The sequence below is a fragment of the Cetorhinus maximus genome, chromosome 14, assembly GCF_964194155.1.
Source record: "Cetorhinus maximus chromosome 14, sCetMax3.hap1.1, whole genome shotgun sequence".
NCBI classification, from domain to species: Eukaryota; Metazoa; Chordata; class Chondrichthyes; order Lamniformes; family Cetorhinidae; genus Cetorhinus; species Cetorhinus maximus.
This window is the reverse complement of record NC_135892.1, coordinates 16,120,502-16,141,231: the sequence shown is the minus strand read 5'-3', so window position 1 is coordinate 16,141,231 and position 20,730 is coordinate 16,120,502. Positions and strand designations below refer to the sequence as shown.

At 41.7% G+C, this 20,730-nt stretch overlaps 1 protein-coding gene across 5 annotated transcripts in view; it reads left to right on the top strand.

Annotated features, from left to right (window-relative positions):
* Window positions 1-2,308: 2,308 nt before the first annotated feature.
* Window positions 2,309-20,730, top strand: part of LOC144689463 (ras and Rab interactor 2-like) — a 152,565-nt gene continuing 134,143 nt past the window's right edge. For 3 of the 5 annotated variants that reach the window (XM_078556572.1, XM_078556568.1, XM_078556567.1), the window contains exons 1-3: window positions 2,420-2,454; window positions 3,190-3,399; window positions 8,152-8,274. The gene's annotated coding sequence lies outside the window, so the exon portion shown is untranslated. Of the gene's footprint in view, window positions 2,574-3,189; window positions 3,400-8,151; window positions 8,275-20,730 lie in introns of all 5 variants that reach the window. The other 2 variants (XM_078556570.1, XM_078556569.1) reach the window with 2 other exon arrangements.

The window sequence follows — 20,730 nt, the reverse complement described above, 5'->3', positions numbered from 1 at the left end:
GAGCAACCGTGGGCATAGACATGTGATCTACCACTCCCTAGCACAGTGCATTCTAACATTGTTCCACAATGGTGCCAACCTCCAAATTAATTATTCTCAATTAAGCCGTTGTCTAATGACTTCTACTGTACACTTACGGACCAAGAACCTTTCTACTTCAGGGACCCATTCTTTGCAAACAAGAGGACTATGTTCAAGCCTTGCAGCTTTTTTGAATACCCAGGAACTTGGGGAGCCTTTCGTTCCGTTTTTTTCTCCATGGTAAAGCCTCAGCCAATCAGAGTCGACTTGCCAACCAATCAGCACCCTCTTCTCCTGTAGTATAAATTGCCATGATCATTTGAAATTTGACTTTCTTGTATTTGGTCCTGATGAGTGCAAGGCAAAAAGCTTTGGCAACATGTCTCTCTTTTCAGCAATATTCAAGTTTCCACCGCTTGTTGGATAAGAATCGAGGGCCCATTTAACATTAAAGCACAAAGAAAGTTGTGGAAGTGATGATGCTTGTTTGACAATATTGATAGTTCACTCTGTAGTCCTACATTATTCTACATCATGATCAAGCACATTCCGCAAAAGGCTGAAACAGTTTTCAGAAATGAATTTCTGAAAGTGCTTGAGAAACACAAAGGCGTGCAGGTAAACTCCACAATTCGATTGTATGGATTGAGTGAAGCTATTTGTCTGCAATGTCTGTGATCTTGTGGCTGCCCAGATGTGGGCATTTCCGAGAAATCATTCAGCACATTACAATAATACTACATGAATCATCTAAAAGACCAGGAAAAATGTTTAAGTTGTACATTGAGTTTTTGGCAATTCTTTTGTCAGTGATTAGTAAACAATAATATAATGATACAAATTACATTGACATTAAATTTTTGGCTTCTAACATATTCTGATTCATATTTATTTAATTAATGATACAAATTTTGGCTTTTCTTCCCCTCCTGCAATGTTCTTTCGATGCCTCCTTTATTTCTCCTCCTACTGGATACAGTCATTAAAGCTGTGGTATCAACTCTCGAGGCTCTCTGGTAATATGGTCAAAGTAGCCTTTCTGACGCCTGAGCTTGTTTATCATAGTTTATCACGGATATTTACACCACTTCCTTTGCACTTTAATTGAAGAAGTAACATTTGACATGTATGATCGGCATATTAATTAGTGCCCATTTTTTTTGAAATTGGAAACAAGCTTCTTATTATCTCCCCATCCCCTGCCCAAAGTGAATTACCACGAGTGATAAGTGACACTTGGCAGGTCTGCGAGAATTAAAATGGAATCACTGCGCTGTGTGATAACATTTATCCACAGGGCACCCCCCTCATTACCCTGAGATGTCACCATTACAAACATCCACCCACAAAGGAAGGGTTTCTTTCATGAAAACCAGACTCACTTAAAGGTGTCCTAATCTACATGTACACAAATGACATGTCTCTATATTGTGCCTTTAAGGTAGAAATATGCTCCAAGGTGGAACTGTATTTCCACCTTATGTAATGTCAAATTTGAATTGTGTCATGTACGTTTACAAATTTTATGAAAAATATACTCTGGGAAAAATAGATAATCAAGTCAGCAGGTCTCCCTCTCCAAACTGCAAAGTGTGAACAAGGAAAAACGTCTCTGTCCCTGATTTGGACAAGGAGGCACCTTGTGTTCAGGTAAACTCGCGTTATTTTATCGCTTGTGTAAAAAAAAAGTTTCCTCCACTCCCAATGTAAAAGCAGGAGGACACAGCACTCCTGCAAGTTACGAAATGGGTCTTAAAGCGTAACTTTTTATTTCCAGAATGATATTTCCGGAGGGGGGGAAAAAACAAAATCCCACGGTAAACTATTTGTTTTTCAAACAACATCCATTCAAATATCCAAAGAATGGACTGAGGAAGAAAATATTTTGAAAAATTGTTTGCTTTGAAAGAGTCAATTTTGTTTAAACACTTCCTTCCTTCAAGTGGTTCCTGGATTTGCCCTGCACAGACACATTGATGGTTTATTTATGGGGAGGGGGGAAAGAAACGAAATGTTATTATTAACAAATCTTAGACAAAAAATGTTGCAGAAGTTGATTCTGTTCAGCATGAGGAAATAAACTTTGACATACACAGCTGGGGGGGGGGAAAAAACCCAAATGTACAATGTTTGCAAACAGTCGGTATTCAACAGCACAGCCGGCGGCAGGATCATCCTCCCCCCAAAACCACCCACTTTTACCCATAACTCACGTGATCTCCCAAAGTTTGAGCAAAGTTTACTTTTGTTTTTGTCTTTAAATTGTGGTCGGTGCAGTGGCGCCTGCGCAGTGCGAATGCCGATCAGTCGTGAGGCTGGACTCTCAGGTCTTTGGAGAGATGTCAGTGTGAGGGAGGGAGGGAAGGAAGGAGGAGAGAGAGAGAGAGAGAGAGAGGGGGGAGGAGAAGAAGTGAAGCATCTCCTCGGGTACAGGTAAGTTCACTGAGCGAGAGGTTGAGGAGAAGTTAAAAGGCGCGCCGGTTGTGTTTGCTGGAGGGAAGAAGAGCCTTTGTTGCTTGCAGTCGGCTTTTGTTTTGGTGTCCTGACGTGGGGTGAGCAGCTGTTTGACTGAGCTACGTCTCTCTCTCTCTTTCTCAGCTGCATTTTATCCCATAAGCTTGACTGTGTGTTTGAAGGTACTCTCTGCCTCGACATGTTTCCCTGGAGACCAGCCCGAGTGAGTGGATGGTTAGAGTCCTATAGTCTTGTCAGTGAAGAGCATATCTGTAGTGGGGGCGGGGATGGGGATGGGGAGGGTCGTCCTGTTGGGAAGGCTCACTACTCATTCTGTAATGTTGGGGGTTGCGTGTTGGAGAGAGGTTCTTCTTGCAAATTCCCTTTGCTTTGACATAATGATGGCTTTGACAAAGTTGATCTCTGGTGGCATAGATTTGTAACCCGCAGTACAGCTGAATTGAATTCAGTGGGAAGAGTTAACCTGGATTAAGCATGTGAATGTTCAGATTTTAATACCCTCCATCAATGGGAGAGATGAGACCTGTGTGTTTGTTGACGCTGATTCATTTTCCACTATTAAACCCCTTCATGTGTGCCACCTCCTACATCAATTTGGCCATTGGTTTGTTGCTGCTGGGTTGTAGTGGTGCGCGACTGCATTCAATGCCACTGTTCTCTGTAGTGTAATGCCTTTGTTATCTTGTGTTACAGAGGAAGATAAATCTTTAGTTGCGCCTGGGTTTGGTGCTCTGTCCTATTGTCCTCGTCGTCGCTGTTAAAATGATTAAACTTCTCGGGGAGAATTAAAGCTCAGGCTCAGATAAAGAAACAAAGACTTGGATTTAACTGAGAACGCAGACAAAGGCAGAGGAACATCAGGTCTTTGACAGCAGGGACGAGACATAGCCTAGGATCTATTATGTAAGTTCCTGGAGTTGAGGTTGCTTTATTAGCTCTCAAGCATGCCATTACTGTTGACATATTAAAATGCCTCTTACTCATTATTCAGCAAGAAGAATGTATAACCATTAGAGACAATTTCATTAGAAATGGATGAAACTGAATAAGTTAAAATGTAATGGCCATAAGATTCCTTATTGTGTGTACCCAACAGACTTTTCTTTCCGGGTGGCAAAGGATTGAAGTTGTTGTGTAATAGTGCATGCAGATATGTATCACTGTAATTTTTACATTTTTTTCATAGTCTTAAATTCTTGGCCTTAGAATACAGTGAGCACTAGGGCAGGAATCTGAGAATTTTCTGCTGATTAACATTACATTCTATTGCCCAACCATGCCGCATAGTGCAGGTAGTAACTCCCAGTGAAAAATATTTCTCTTAAATATTCTGGCATTACTTCTGAGCCCTTGTGTTATGGAATATTTTGCGGTTTAATCTTGGAGAGTCTCCCTACTTCTAATTTCTATTGAAAAGTCAAGAGCACGGAATCCACCTTTTTAACTTTTCATTCCTGTTGATCTGCTGCTGTAGTGCAATTGTGAACATTTTAGGATTTTTTACTGTTTGCCTCTGTAGCCCTCAACTGCAGCATTTGTCAGGTGCCTAGAGCCCAAATGATTTTCACAGACAAAGTGTGACGTAAGAGCAGGAGTAGACCATACGGCCTGTTGACCCTACTCTGCTATTCAGTACAATAAAATAGGTTCCAGTCCCTCGGTATATCACTCCATAAATCCAGCATGCAGATAACTGCTACAAGGTGTGTAAGGTTGACCCTGGCAAACTCCCCCCACCTTTTGTTACGCCTTTATAAACATTCCCCCTTTCAGTCACATGAAGGGTCAGGAATGAATTGGGTTTTTTTTTTGTTGGCTGCCATTGGACTGTTGTCGACACAGCAGTGAAAAAGCATATATTTCTCAAACATAAAAGGTCAAGGTTGAGTTATTAAGATATACATTGTTCTAGTTTTGTCCTGATTAGATTGTTTGTAATGCATCCAGGGGAGGGAGGACTATTCGTTAATCTGCATCTTAATCATACCTGTGAACAAAACTCTGCTTCCTGCTGACTTAAACCATTCTTTCAAACTCAGTGAGCTTGAAAGGGTAGTTGGCAACCAGTTAAATGTGTGACTCACCTTCTTACCACAGGTAATATATATATCCTGCTAGTCCTTCTGTAATGGAGAACTCTAGTGACTGCAAGCCGGATATTTTATTAACAAAAGGGGCAACTACACCATGGGTCAGTGCAAATGAACGATTTGGAGGAAGCAACATACAAGCCTCATCCAAAACTATAATACCATAAATACTCTCCATAGTCATGAAGCATTGCTGAAAAGAACACTTATTTATTAAGGTCTATAGTCTTAAGCTGCTGGTCCTCAGTGCAGCATGTGTGTTACAGTGATGTATATCAGAATTGCAGGTAACAGTTGTCCCACACCGATTTGGAGTTTCAAACCATTTATGTCTGACGTAAGCTGCAAAGGTTGTACGTGAAATGAGTTTCTATAATCCAGTGCTTTTGTGGCCTGGGCATCTCGCTTGGAGGAGCCGCAGTTTGGCTGGTTTCGGAGATGCAGATGTGTCACACTGCTGTCATGAGGGGGAACCTTTATGGAATTGTGACTAAGACAGGCAGAGCATGCATGAACCTAACTATATTATACCTATCCTGTTTTTATTTTTTCATTCATGGGGTGTGGGCGTCATTGGCTAGGCCAGCATTTATTGCCCACCCCCAATTGCCCTTAAGGTGGCGGTGAGCTGCCTTCTTGAATCGCTGCAGTCCATGTGGTGTAGGTACACCCACAGTGCTGTTAGGAAGTTCCAGGATTTTGACCCAGTGACAGTGAAGGAACGGCGATATACTTCCAAGTCAGGATGGTGAGTGACTTGGATGAGAACTTCCAGGTGGTGGTGTTCCCATGCATCTGCTGCCCTTGTCCTTCTAGATGGTAGTGGCCGTGGGTTTGGAAGGTGCTGCCTAAGGAGCCTTGGTGAGTTCCTGCTGTGCATTTTGTAGATGGTATGCACTCCTGCCACTGTGTGTCGGTAGTGGAGGGAGTGAATGTTTGTGCATGGGGTACCAATCCAGCAGGCCGCTTTGTCCTGGATGGTGTCGAGCTCCTTGGGTGTTGTGGGAGCTGCACTCATCCAGGCAAGTGGAGAGTATTCCATCATGCTCCTAACTTGTGCCTTGTAGATGGTGGACAGGCTTTGGGAACTTAGGAGGTGAGTAACTCATCGCAGGATTCCTACCCTCTGACTGCTGTTTTAGCCACAGTATTTATATGGCTAGTCCAGTTCAGTTTCTGGTCAATGGTAACCGCAGGACGTTGACAGTGGGGGTTTCAGCTATGGTAATGCCATTGAATGTCAAGGGGTGATGGTTAGACTCTCTCTTGTTGGAGATGGTCATTGTGTGGCACTTGTGTGGCGTGAATGTTACTTGCCACTCGTCAATATTAAAGTCACTCTCCTTGATGAGCACAAAATATCGTCAAAAAATGTAATTGTAAAGAAAACGAGGGAGAATTTAATGCAACTAGTGTCATGGTAATGAGATCTGATGAAGGTACAGGGTTCCTATGTTAATAGAGGAAGTTGTGTTTCTCCAGCCAGTTACAAATTACTTTGAAATGAAAACAAAAGATGGATCTGCTGCTGTGCCATGGAGTGTCCAAGTACCTTTGAAAGAAAGTTCCAACAGTCTGTTGACGTTGGGGCTTGGAGGACCAGGTGACTTTTGTGCAGCATGTAACACCCTATCATGAGTATTAGGTGAGATTTATTTACATCTAGATCAAGCAATTAGGTGCCACATTAGGGGTTGGTACCTAAAGTAGAGCTGGGCAAAACGTGACAGATGATAAGGAAAGGAAATAATGGTAAGCTAGAACCATGGAAGAACATACAACGAGAAGGGATGGTTGAGATAGCCATGGAGGGATTGAAGATATTGGACCATTTATCAGGTCAACAGAAGCAAATGGAGCTTGCTGGGGCCAGGAGTGATGGAAATGCAACACTTGCTAGCTAGCAGGTGAAGCAGTGCTACCCTGCATGGGCATGAGGCTCATCGCTGTCAGATGACAAGGACCAATGGGTAAGAAAGAGAACCAGAGTTTGAAGGGAAATAACCTAATAACTGTGACCCACTCAAGCTGAAAAGAACATGGTCCCAATGAACAGAATGACTACTAATTTGGATCCCTCACTCCCAGACCCAATGGAGCAAGAATGAATTGTCTCAAATTAGTATCACTCACAGCAGAAGCACAACTGTGGCAAGAAATCTCAAAATAATTTTGTACTCATCCTATGAATACAATTTAATCATAAGCAGTGCAGAACCTTTCTATTAATAGGGCAAAGTGAACATCTCCTTGCCTATTCTGTCCTAAATTTTAAAAAATGCCTTTAGCAGAAGCTTGAGAACATAAGAAATAGGAGTAGGCCATTCAGCCCTATGAGCTTGCACCGTCGTTCAATGAAATCATGGCTAATCTTCGACTTCAACATAATTTTCCTGCACTATCCCCATATCCCTTGATGTTTTTAATATGTAGAAATCTATCAATCTCAGTCTTTAGGGACTAAGAGACAGAACACTTTTAACCTCGCTTCATAGCGTGCTGCAATTATGTTCCACATATGTTGAACCAATGCAGTGAGACAGCCTGCTGAAAGAGGTCCAACACGGTTGGAAATTGGTGTTTTTTGGCGCCTGATGGAGACTGGCAGAGTTATGTTGCCACTTTGTGTCGCTGCAGAGTGAAACCACTTGTTATTGATGGAAAAGTAGCAAAGTGACTGTACTCCTGGAGTTTTAAGAGCTTTTTGATTATACAGTCCTACAAGTGCTTTTGCGACACACTTCTGTTTTTACTGGCAGCAGACTTCCATCTCTCTTCATGTAATCTTAATCTTATCTTGCTGTAAATATTCTGGCTGTTATTTTCATTTCAGCTTTCTGACTTCGCTGTTAAAAAGCAATAAAGCCTTGAAGCTTTGAAATCTCTATTACATTCCAATCACAATGCTGTAAATGTGTTATTTAATATTGAAGACTGTGTGATTTTAATCAGCTACTCCCTGGCTTCTAAAGTTTTCATCACCCAGGCTTGACATAGTGATGAAATCTGATTCTTGTGGCAGGGAATAAACTCTTCAGGACACACATAATATGGCTACAAAAATATATTTCCCTTCATCGTTGGAAGTTAATTGGGAATCCAAAAACGGAAATCTTCAAGATCTGTTAAATTTCTAAATGCCTAGTTTTTCATAATTTATGTTCTCATTTGGATTCTTACCCCGACTGGTTTATTATAATTTTCCCTGTAGTGTTTTTCTGCTTTTGCCTGTTCTCTTTTCATTTGTTCACTCTATCTCCTTTGTTTCTGATTTAGTCTTTAGTCTTTTAAGTGTGATGTATTGAATATAAGTGTGTACTGATGCATTGTGCTGTCTGTGCTGCACTTCAATACAGCACATACTGCGTACAGATCAATAACATGATCTGGAACGCACCCAGTTTGTTTCCCGCTGATTTTTCTCTCCTTTTTTACTCACAGTAAAACCTGAAACAGGTAGGTTTTTAAATTGGCAATAAAGTGGACATTAATAATTATAGCATGCCACTTTGAAGAATTTTAATATTTCATGCAGTAGCACTGATATGTGTGCTTTCTATTGCAGCAAACTGAGCACAAGAACAGACTGATTACTGTCTACCAGCTTACTCAACTTTTCGCTGGAGTAAATGATAGACTTCAAAAATACACATCACTGTTTGACAAAACCACACAGCTGGCGGAACAGGTAATCTCATCTCGCAGGGTTCTTAGTTGCCACATTTATTAATCGGTTGACTGATCTGGCCTGCACTTTGCTGTTTTTTTAACTTTGCTGTGACCTAATTTGTCAGGTGATTAAGTCTTTCACCAAGTTGTTACACAATAAAAACAGTAGCAAAGCCTCCGATAATTCTTGCATCCTCATTGGCATTTGACAAATTAACTTTTTTTTTGATGTTTGAATTTCGCAGGAGTAGATCACATTTGCAGCAGTAGGTCTGCATGTCATTTGCCATCTTGGTGTGAAGTGGTGGTGTTAGGTAGTGTTGCTGTTGACCTTAGATATGTACGTACATATGAACATATGAAATAGGAGCAGAAGTAGGCCATTCGGCCCCTGGAGCCTGCTCTGCTATTCAATAAGATCATAGCTGATCTGTTTGTGTTTCAAATTCCACACTCCCATCTATCATGGTGGAGATGGATGACTAAGGGGCACTCAGGGACAAGATGTACTTGTTAGGGAGGTGTATAATGTCATAATCCCTTTTTGAATATTACTATTGTTTGCCTACACATTGTATTTTATAATGAGTAAAAAATGATACTTACTCATGCTATCATTTTCCTGTAACTCCTGTGGGGACAAAGACTGAATGTAATCACTTGTTTGTCATGACTGATTAAAGAGGAGATTGTGGAATGGATCGCTTAAGCAAGCAACTGCAAAAAAGAACATGACTCTCAAAGTAATACACTGCATAAAATTCCTTTCCAAAACTTTTTGTGACAGAAAATAAGAGAAAACTTGTAATTTTCACACATTATAGGGACTGTTTTCAAACAAGAGCATTTAAATACTTAAACACATAATTGTTTATACATTCAAAATGCTTTGGGCTTCAAATGCTCCCCATTTCCAATGGCACACCGTATCTATCTCTCTCCCCTTCTGTAGGCAGGATGGTGTTTCATATACATTATTGCATCTGGCTAGCACCCAAACTCCCAGCTTTCTCATCAGTCTTCCACCTAATTTTCCTCAACAATTCAGTTCTTTGCTGCTTCTCCCCTCAACTCATTCGTCCTGTCCATAAATCCCGCCGCATGCAATGTTCATTCCCTTCCACCCCAGCTCCTGGCCACCCAAAACCCCCTCCTCTACGCATATTTGAAATCATTAACCATTCTTCTGTCACCATGTCCTTCAAAACTGTTGTTTGTTCTCTTTACGAAACATATCCTAAGCCCTTACATGTACCGCAATTCTCTTTCTTTCTAATGCTTATGCTTCATTAGGATCTTTTGAATCTGTTGCTTGCAACTTCACTTGGAGTTTTCACCATTTTTTGGAGTCTCTCTAATCTGTCTGTTCCTTACACATAGTGCCAGCACTATCAAAAACCACATTCTATGTGACCGTAACCATGGCTCCTTGCCCTCTTTGACACCTCTCCAATCTTCAATCCCAGTCTTCAACAGTGGCTGTTCTCTGCAGTATACCTGCACTGCATGCTCTTGTCCTGCTCCTGTGTAACTGGCATTATACAGCTGCCAAAGGCTTGTGCAACTCAAGTGTGTACTTTAATGATTCACCCACAAGCCCCTCCTCTTCACTGTCTTATTGGTCTCCTTAAATGTTATCCAGATGCACATATATGCTGTTGACATCCATCTAAACGTTTTGCCTTCTCCATTGATTCAAAAGGGTTTTGTCATGCTGTGAGATTGAGATCTTGGTATAAGACAAGCAATGAGGCAGAAGTTCTTCCAGCTGAATATTGGCAGGACCATGCCATTCTGTTTGGCTAGCTTCAGCATTTCGAAACCTCCGGCCTTAGTTCCATCAACTTTCCTGGTTGCCATATCATATAAAACCTTGACTTCCTGCTCCATCCTCAGCTCAACGTCCTAACTTGAGAAATAGATTTTTTTTTTTCAATGTTCCCAGCTTCCAATCCTTTCCCTCTTCAGTTTGTGACGGCAGTTCCCCACCCTAACCTCTCCATTTCTTGCCCCCTTTCCAATGCTCTTTGTCATAATATTTTTTCCTTATTTTAAAGTGCTCTTGAGATGCCTCCCAGATTTAAGGATTGCTATATAAATGTTACCTTCCCTGACCAACATTTTAGAGCAATTGTTACCTCCAGTTGTATTAAAAACTATCCCTTCTTTAACCACCTAACTTTTCTCTAACAATCCAAGGTGGGATTGATAAGCCTTGACTCAGTGGGAGCACTCTTGCTCCTGAGTTTTAAGCATATAACCTTGGTTGCCTTTCCAATGCAAGCCTGAGGGAATGCTGCATTGTCAGATGTACAGCCTGAGGTTGTAAAAGACAGCATGTAAATGCAAGTTTGTTCCTTCTATCGCCATTTATCAAACAGCCATTGTGTTCTCTGTTCTGCTTTTAACATCAACGGCCTCTTTCGTTTTGTCAAGCAGCATTTTCAGCTATAGCACAATGTTTCTGTTGACCGAGATTAGAATGTCTCAGATGTGCACACCCAACATACACTGGATAATGATGGCTGTGGCATTCTGATCAATACATATTAGTGATATTGATGTGTTATCACCTCTCTCTTGGAGGATAATAGGAAATGTTTATGTGGATTGACTTCCTTACTGCTGACCTGAAATAATACAGTAGTTTTTTGAAAATATGGCCACAAGCTGTGGGAGATTTGATTTGATAGTTTTATCAAGAATTCAGCTGTTGATTTTTGGGAAAGTGTATGCGTGATGATAAATAATTTTAAATATTTTCCACATTATTCGTAGCTCGGTGATCTAAGTCTGAACCATCTTTGTTACTCTCTTTAAATCAGTTGTACTATCTATTATATTGTGGTGAAAACTGACTGAAATACTCCTCGTGTTGACTCACTAATCCTTCCTCGAGTATTACAATAGTTTCTTGCATTTCTACTATTACATCCTACTGCACTCATTTCACTTAATTGGCACTGTTGCCATAAAATGTGACGACACTAGCCAGTGTTTACTCCAAATTTTCACCCAGCTCTGTAATCTGAAATGTCCTGTTTCACTGCCACACTAAATCCATTTATAAATACTGAAGAAATAAAGACTTGCATTTATATAGCACCGTTCATGACCACCAGATGCCTTGAAGTGCTTTACAACCAATTAAGTACTTTGAACTGTAGTCACTGCTGCATTGTAGGAAGCATGGCAGCCAATATGTTAACACCAAACGCCCACAAACAGCAATGTGATAGTGACCAAATATACCTGTTTTTTTTGTGATGTTGACTGAGGGTAAATGTTGGCCAGGTCACAGAGGATAACTCCCCTGTCCTTCTTAGAAATAGTGCCATGGAATCTTTCACGTCCACCCAAGCAAGCAGATGGGGTCTCAGTTTAATGTATCATCTGAAAGATGGCACCTCCGACAGTGCAGCACTCCCTCCGTACTCCACTGGATATTTTACCCGGATATTCGGATTGGGTTAATACATGGTAATTTGAATTCAGTGGTGACAGTGCTCTCAACTGAGCCACAGCTGACGCACTGAAAGTAGTCAAAGTTCCTGGGCCTCAGGATATTACACTAGTCACATTTGTTCATTTGGAAGTGGGCTTTTAAAACACTTTAATTATCTAATTTGCAACTTCCTCCTCAATCCCAGGAGTTTTCACTTTAATCATGGACGGAATTTTATGGTCCTGTCGCGGCAGGGGTGGGGCTGGAAAATACAGCGAGCCGTTCAAAAGTCCATTGACTTCGGTAAGACTGTAAAATTCTGCCCTTTTTGTGAGGGACTGTATCATGTCCTTTGTGGAAATAGGAATGTTGAAGAAACCATGTTGTCTTCATCCTATCCTGTTACAATCTTCTATAGAAATGATTGATGTGCAACTTGGACCCCTGTCCCATTTAAGATCGCAAATTCAATTCACACACCCTGAAAATCTGGGAATAGTTAACTGGAATAGCCCAGTGTTAGAATGCCTACAATGTAATTTATGAAATGCGTTCATTAGAGTTTCCCACTGTGTGCCTGTAGCTTAATAAATGCCATCATTAGCACACTTCAAATTACCGTGTATTAACCCAATTCGAATAGTGTAAAATATCCGGTTGACAAGCTAATTAAAGTGTAACAGTAGTTTAGAAAAAAATTATATCTTTGTGACCAGAAATGTATACTAACATATTATTTTTCTTACAGTACATGTGTAAAGATAAAATTAGAGTTAAAAGTTATGACTGTAACTCTCCATTGCCAACAACCACATTTTGCTTGCAAATTCCATAATTTGCAGATTTTGTTTTAAAAGCCGGAATGTCCTCTACCACTCCTACCCCTCACCTTGAGCATAAAGTGCTTACATTACTTAAAGCCATAATTTACAGCCTTTTCATTAATTTTATTACGGGATTGAAATTGATAATTATTATTGTGTCAGAAAAAAAGAGAGAAATGTATGTATAATATTTGTCAAATTCCAACCATTTTGGCACTTCAGTGGCCCAAGAATCTATTAATGACTGTTTTAAATGGAGGTGCGTAGAATTTACAATGAATCCAGAACCCAAAATAGCCCACTGCATGGCAGCCCATCCGTTTTGAGTCCATACCTGTGGTATAAATAGAAATGTCAAGCTGGTGCTATTGTGAGAGAGCTGAGCGAGCTCGACTCTGGCTGGTACTGTAGCCTCTGGTGTATCTTTTGTGAGGGTGCTAAATTCTGATGCAGGGCACTAAGATTGGAGCATTCTATTCACTGGCATTCAGATCTTTGAGAAGCACAGAAATCCATTTTTAAAGAAATATTAAACCGTTTGCTGGAGAAATAAAAATCTATACGTCAAAAAGCAATGTCAGGATTAATGTTTGTGAATATGCTTAACGATACAAGCATATATGTTTCTTTTTCATCCTTAAACTCTTTACAGTGACATATGCACACAGCAGGATTGTGTATGGTAATCACCTACCAGTGAAAATCTTCCTATAATATGTGATTTCCATGAATAGTATTTTACTCTAAAACGTGCATCTGACAGAAGTCCATTATGCATTTTAACATAATACTCTTTGAAGAATGGTAAATAAAAATAATTTCCTTGCTGTAATATTAACTTCTAATGGAAGCTGTGCAAATGTCTTTTTCGTGTTTTTTTTACTTCAAATGAACATTTTAGATTGGTCAAAGTCCACTTGTCAAATGACCTCTGAACTTAAATACCTTACAGAAATTTTTTTTAACTTGTAAAAAGATAGGTCCCAGTGAAAATCAAAGCTCAGTGTATTATCCAGAAAAGCAATGGTTTATAGCATTAGCAAAAGAGCTAAAGGATTTTCCCCCACACTCTGGGCACAACCTACACACACATCTGGAATGAATCTTATCTAAACCACACCATCACTTGTTTAGATCAGGATGGTACTGTAACCTGTCTGGTTTCTGTTATACATGAAGACAGTTACAGAAAAGAGTGACGTGTGGCAGACCATCATGGTCATTGTCCTGACCACAAACAGTTTCACAGATTCCATCGGCTGTTTAATAATATGTGTGCGCAATTTGATCTCTAAAACGAATTGCAATTAGTTACTTTTACAGGTATAAAAACAAAAAACTACTGCGGATGCTAGAAATCCAAAACAAAAACAGAATTACCTGGAAAAACTCAGCAGGTCTGGCAGCATCGGCGGAGAAGAAAAGAGTTGACGTTTCGAGTCCTCATGACCCTTCAGCAGAACTGAGTAAAGTTAGGAGAGGGGTGAAATATAAGCTGGTTTAAGGTGGGGGGAGAGAAGTTGGGGGGGTGGTGATTGTAGGGACAAGCAAGCAGTGATAGAAGCCGATAATCAAAAGATGTCACAGACAAAGGAACAAAGACCTGTAAAAGGTGGTGATATTATCAAAGAGAATGTGCTAATTAAGAATGGATGGCAGGACACTCAAGGTACAGCTCCAGTGGGGGTGGGGTGGAAAGACTGACAGGGCATTACAGTTATAGATTTAAAAATAATGGAAATAGGTGGGAAAAGAAAAAGAAAAGAAAAATCCAAATACATTGGAGAGACCAAACGTAAACTAGGCGACCGCTTTGCAGAACACCTGCGGTCTGTCCGCAAGAAAGACCCAAACCTCCCTGTCACTTGCCATTTTAACACTCCACCCTGCTCTCTTGCCCACATGTCTGTCCTTGGCTTGCTGCATTGTTCCAGTGAAGCCCAACGCAAACTGGAGGAACAGCACCTCATCTTCTGACTAGGCACTTTACAGCCTTCCGGACTGAATATTGAATTCAACAACTTTAGATCTTGAACTCCCTCCTCCGTCCCCACCCCCTTTCCGTTTCTTCCCCCTCCCTTTTGTTTTTTCCAATAATTTATATAGATTTTTCTTTTCCCACCCATTTCCATTATTTTTAAATCTATAGCTGTAATGCCCTGTCAGTCTTTCCACCCCACCCCCACTAGAGCTGTACCTTGAGTGTCCTGCCATCCATTCTTAATTAGCACATTCTCTTAGATAATATCACCACCTTTTACACGTCTTTGTTCCTTTGTCTGTGACATCTTTTGATTATCTGCTCCTATCACTGCTTGCTTGTCCCTACAACCACCATCCCCCCCCCACCCCCCACCTTAAACCAGCTTATATTTCACCCCTCTCCTAACTTTACTCAGTTCTGCTGAAGGGTCATGAGGACTTGAAACGTCAACTCTTTTCTTCTCCGCCGATGCTGCCAGACCTGCTGAGTTTTTCCAGGTAATTCTGTTTTTGTTTTTTTTTTACTTTTACAGGTACACTGTTTTATTCTTCCAAGTGCCTGCAAGTGATAAATTAATAAATCAGACTTCTTCACCAACAATTCCCAAAGTTTTCGTCAGAACTTAAAACTTATACATGTTTAGAGCATATAGAAACAAAACTAGTTTCGCTGCCTTGAGAACTCTTCCCTTCGGTCTGTACTTTCCCCTGTTTGAAATATTTATTCAATTTCCCTGTAAAAAATGCAGTTGTTTCTGCCTCAAGCACTGCTCTTTGACAAAACATTCCAATCACCCAACCTCTCTTTGCACTCTTTGACAATCTCATACCGCTGAGCCCTCGTTACCGAGCGCCCAAAGAGCGGGAATAATGGCCGGGATTTTCCGCTCCCGTTTGCAGCGGGTGTTGTAGCGGGTGGGAGCGGGAAATATTGGGAAGTCACCAAAATCAGTTTCACGTAGCCTTAAAGCCAGTTTGCGATCGTCTGCTCCATGCGTCAATGGCGGGCCGTGCTTCCCGCTGCAGCACATCGGGAAGCTCATTTCAATACTTTAGCACCTCATTATAAGCCCTGCTCGCCGGAATCATCCTCACCATGCTGGATCGTCCGGGCATGCCGTCGTGTCGCACAACTGTACATAAGCAACATGAACTTGGCAACCTGCACTTCACTCAGGACTTCAAAGTTGGTTTGCCTACTTTGCTTTGGGCAGCACTCGTGATCATTAGTACCTTCTTGAGTTGGTTGGGGCTGCACTCATCCAGACAAGTGGAGAACATTCCATCACACTCCTGACTTGTGCCTTGTAGATGGTGGACAGGCTTTGGGGAGTCAGGAGGTGAGTTACTCGCTGCAGGATTCCTAGCCTCTGACCTGCTCTTGTAGCCACAGTATTTGTGGTTAGTTCAGTTCAGTTTCTGGTCAATGGTAACACCCAGGATGTAGTTAGTGGGGGGATTCAGCAATGGCAATGCCATTGAATGTTAAGGGGCGATGGTTAGACTCTCTTGATGGAGATGGTCATTGCTTTGCACTTGTATGGCGTGAGTGTTACATGTCACTTTAGTTCAAGCTTGGATATTGTCCAGATCTTGCTGCATTTGGACATGGACTGCTTCAGTATCTGAGGAGTCGCAAATGGAGCTGAACATTGTACAATCATCAGCGAACATCCCCACTTCTGTCCTTATGATGGAAGGAAGGTCATTGATGAAGCAGTTGAAGATGGTTGGGCCTAGGACACTACCCTGAGGAACTCCTGCAGTGATGCCCTGGGACTGAGATGATTGACCGCCAGCAACCACAACCATTTTCCTGTGCTAGGTATGACTCCAACGAGTGGAGAGATTTTCCCCCTGATTCCCATTGACTGCAGTTTTGTTTGGGTCCCTTGATGCCACATTTGGTCAAATGCTGCCTTGATGTCAAGGGTGGTCACTCTCTCACCTCGCCTCGGGAGTTCAGCTCTTTTGTACATGTTTGAACCAAGGCTGTTATGAGGTCAGGAGCTGAGTGGCCCTGGTGGAACCCAAACTGAGTGTCAGTAGGCAGGTTATTGCTAAGCAAGTGCTGCCTGATAGAACTGTTGATGACCCCTTCCATCACTTTACCGAGTGTGAGAGTTTAGAGTGATGAGTTGGTTGCTTTACCCTGGCGGCATGGGTTAGATCATTCATCTTCTTTCTGCACTGGATGGCCAACCTCTTCTGTGCAGCATTGGCACTGACCACCACTGCCATCACCTCCCAAGCCAGAGTGGTGAGATTGCTGGATCTCCTGCAGCCAGTGCGGGGATAGAGGACATCACGGCGGGCTTCCGAAAGGCATTCCATAGATGGGCCACTGAATTCTTCTTGACTTTTGGGGCCATGTCTTCACTGGAGCCATCCTGGGCTGCAAGCATTGAGAACTGTGTGCGCGGCTACAGTTTAGATATGGCATCTGGAGTGAGGAAATGTTGAGGTAACTACATGGTAGGCAATTCAGAGGCCGCCTGACTGTAAAACGACGTGTTTCCTGTGGCTGAATAATTAATAAGGCAGGAGGACGATACGGCGCAAAAATCCACCCTTGCGGCCGGCAGAAGAAACATCTTTTTTCATGTCTGCCACCACACGTCGTGCAATTCAGGGAAAATTCTGCCGCGTGCGTCCTTTTTCACTCTGGACCCTTGATAATTTTTAAAGCTTTCTCTTCTCTATTGGAAATGGCCCCAATTTCCCCAGTCTCTCTGCATAACTATAACCCTCTACCTGGTGAATTGCACACTGTAACTTCACTAACTTTTGGATAATGGTGCATTCAAAATGGTGCACACTACTCTAATTATGCACTGTTTCATATCAATTTGTTGCATCTTTTACACCCATTATGGCTTTATCTATCTGCTTTTGTTTTCAGGGAGCCACTGTATATATTTGACCCCAAGTATGTTTATCCATAACCCTCGGTGTCTTCCCATAGTGTTTACTCCAATTCCTGGTTCATCCTCCTAAAATGTATTATCTCACACTTTTTCTGGCTGTCTTAGGTTAACCTACACATACCTAAATGTTCACTAATTTTATCTCAAATTGCCCATAACTGACATTTAGTGTATTTATCTCCTCTAATGTCATTGCCCAATTTGCATTCTAAAGGGGATTGTGAAATTGTTGCCAGGACTTCTGCTATTTCCTCTCTGGCTTCTTTTAACAGCTTTGAATAGACGACATCAGGCTCTAGTGACTTATTCACATTAAATTTTGTGAACTGTTTTTAGAGGCAGTATCTGTTCTGTGGTTACCATTGACATGTTCCTTATCCTCCTTGAAGTGCGTCTGCTTTCGCAATTACAGCATCGTTTGTAAAAACTGATACAAAATATTTATTGAATAGCATTGCCATTAATTCAGCCTCCTCAGTTGGACTCCCTCCTTCAACCATGAAATGCAGTTTTACCCTTTCTCTAACGATTCTTCTAGTTTCTAAATATCTATAAAATGTATTACCCCTCAGGCCATGTGACCTCCTCTTCACCTCCCCACTTTCTCTATCCCTCCTCATTTCTTTAGTATTGCTATATTTCCAAATTTTATGCTTCCCTTTGAAGTTTTGGCTTAGTTTCAATCTCTCATTATCCACAAACTCTGTTCTTTGCACACGTCACTTGCAGGATTATATTTATCCTGAATGACAATTATTGAATTTGAAGATGTCCATCAATCTGTTTGCTAACATTGGCATGAGTCAGCCATTTTCTTATCTTGCTGAACTTTGTCTTTCTCCTGTTGAGCACCCTTATCTTTGACTGCTCATTATTCTTCTCCTTCTTGCATTGAAGCTAAGCTGTACTCCTTGTTCTCCAGTTGTTCTGCCCTCGCATCAGTTATTCACCCCCACTTCAATTAGTTAAATTCAATTCAGTTAAATCAAACAATCCTTCCTTCCTTGTTGGGCTAGAAGTAGTCAAGAAGGCAACCTGAAAAGTGCTTCCTGCTTTTATCACAAGAGGTAAGATTTACAAATAAGATCCATTTGAAGTTGCTGTGTTGTGTTATCATTGTTTTAGGTCCAGTGCATTCTGTTGCTTAGAATTTCAAACTGAGATTTTTATGGATCAGCAACCTTTCCCAATATAAGTGTTAATCCACAGGGATCTTAGCTGGAATAGCTCAGTTATCAGCAGAGCAGACAGGAGCACTCGACTGCTATTGAATTTTCTTGCCTTCTCGGATATGAAGAGCTGGTTTGTGTCTCATGCCTGCGGTTTGCAATGGAGCAGTTCACTGACAGGCTGATGTATGATGTCCCTCTCCTTTCCATTGCCACTCCCTCTCTCCCAGAACCTACCTTCGTCTCTCACCCAGCCCTGCCCCACCTAAATAATTAATACCTAGAAAAATCTAACCGTATAAAAACAGTTACTAGTAAATGGAGGAAGTAATGAAACACTTTGATCAATGGTGCTGGCTAGTTGCCTGCAGAGGAATTCCTATTTGTTTTGTTTTTAACAGCAAGCATTGTTACTGGCCCAAAGGTGCTGTCTTAACTTGGAACTCCAGGGCAGTTTGACCCAGATTATTGCAGTTACTCAACAATCTACCCTATGTCCCAAGTTGCTGACATTGGAATCGGTCTCTAATACATGGGAGACTTCAACCAGCTCTAGGGTTATCATTAGAGTGGGTTTGAAATTCTTAGATAAAGCAATTTTGTTACTTTGTAATAGATGTTGAAGCAAGGCAGCCACGTTTAAGTGGTGTGATTCTCTTTTTGAATAGGAACCATTCTCACCTGCAGTTATTGAGGCTGTTTCACCGACATCGCGAGACTGCCTCAGCTTTTGAGTGTTAAAATTTTGAAGAGGGTTTTTTTTTTTAAAACCGGTTTCACTCTTCCAGCTTCTCACTCCCTTAACTCCTTTTTTAAAAATTCCCTGTGCATTGTCCTCACTCGAGTTTGGAAAGGCTCTTATCATTCTGTTTGCCAGCAATAGACAGAAAATGAGGCTGAAGGTTGTCTTCCCCCGAGCAGTGTCTCCCTTGCCCTCCACCTAAATTACTAAATTGTAATTAGTCTTCGAATCTGTTTCAAGCAAATCTCCTTTTTGGATTTTCCACGAAAGATAAAATAGCCACAGCAAGTATGATGTTTGAGCATTACATTTCCCCTTTTTCTCCTGCACCCCTTCCACCATCCACCCATTCCTTTAGAAATAAAAACAAAAAAAAACAAAAAACTGCGGATGCTGGAAATCCAAAACAAAAACAGAATTACCTGGAAAAACTCAGCAGGTCTGGCAGCATCGGCGGAGAAGAACAAAGTTGACGTTTTGAGTCCTCATGACCCTAGAAATCTGAGTTGGGTCTAGAAATTGGATCATACAGCACTTGTTTTTTTTTGGGTGAGAAGCAGGTGTTGGAAGGGTATGTGGCTTGCATCTGCTTAGTCCATGCCAGGCAAAAGCCATTCGCCAGTTGGTGAGAGAACTGCAGAGCTATCCAGAGTACCTGTCTGAAACTAGCTTTGTCCCCATTGCCTGTCCAAATTGGGTGGTGACTGACAGCATTCTATGCCGTACGTAGTCATCGCGGCACAGAAGGGGGCCATTCTACCTATCGGGTCCACGCCAGCTCTCTGTAGAGCAATACAGTCAGTGCTACTCCCCTGCTTTATCCCCGTTATCCTATAAGTTTATTTCCTTCAAGTGTCCATCCAATTTCCTTTTGAAGTCATTGTCTCAACTTCCACCACTCTCCTAGGCAGTGTTCCAGGTCAGTACCACATGCTGTGTAAGAGAAGTTCTTCCTCACAGTCCCTGTATCTCTTCCCCAAAACCTTAAATCTATGTCCCCTAGTCCTTGGCCCATCAGCTAATGGCAACAGCATTTCTTTGTCTACCTTATCGAAATCTGTCATCATCCTTGTATACCTCTATCTGACCACCTTTGCTCCAAGGAGAGCAACCCCCAACTACTGCAAACCTAACCTTGAAGCTAAATTCTCTCAGTCCCCTGGAGCCACTTTGGTAAATCTCCTCTGCACCCTCCCAAGGACTTCTGTCATCCTTTCCGAAAGTGTAGTGACTAGAACTGGAAACAATACTCTGTGGTCTGACCAGAGCTCTTTAAAGGTTCAACAAAGGTTGACATGTGGCACCTGCAAAGTAATGTACACGTAGTCAGCGGCACCCTGTGCCATGGGGGAAGTCAGCAATCCAAGTTAAGCCGAGAGTTTGCT